The sequence below is a fragment of the Limulus polyphemus genome, unplaced genomic scaffold (genome assembly GCF_000517525.1).
Source record: "Limulus polyphemus unplaced genomic scaffold, Limulus_polyphemus-2.1.2 Scaffold1285, whole genome shotgun sequence".
NCBI classification, from domain to species: Eukaryota; Metazoa; Arthropoda; class Merostomata; order Xiphosura; family Limulidae; genus Limulus; species Limulus polyphemus.
This window is the reverse complement of record NW_013666895.1, coordinates 242,521-243,191: the sequence shown is the minus strand read 5'-3', so window position 1 is coordinate 243,191 and position 671 is coordinate 242,521.

Below are 671 nucleotides of genomic sequence, written 5' to 3'. Positions count from 1 at the left end.
GGTCAAGCAGATGGTGGAATAAGTCAGCGGCAAATTTCGCAGAATTTGGGAATCCCACTTTCGACAGTCAACAGAATCATCGTGCAGTTCAGGAAACACGGCAAGAAAACAACTGAGCAACGTCGAGGTCGTCCTGGTCCATCAGAGAGGACAAAAAGGGCTGTCAAGAGGAGCATCGAAAAGGATCCCAGATTAACGACTGCAGAAGTGGCCAAAGTTGGTGGGATGAGCCCAAAATTTGTTCAACGGATTCTCCACAGATTGGGTTATCGTTGCAGAGCAGCTAAACGAAGCCCTTATTAAGACCTGCCAACATAGTCAGACGAAAAAAGTGGTTAAGTGATATGATGATCAAGCCTCTGGACTTTTGCAAGACCGTAATGTTCTCAGACGAATCAAGATTCACTCAATTTTCGGACAGTGGAAGGATATGGGTCTGGAAAATGCCTCACCAAGAGTTTTGGCTCAACAGATTACAGCCAACTGTGAAGCATGGTGGTTTCAGGGTGATGGTTTGGGGAGCTGTTTGGGTTGGTGGGAGACCGAGCTTAGTGGAGTGCGTTGGCAACATAAATTTTTCGAAATACGTCGAAATATTGGAGAAAGGACTCTTGCCACTTCATTCCTCGGGTATCGTGGACAAGAACACAACGTTGTTCCAGGAAGATGGA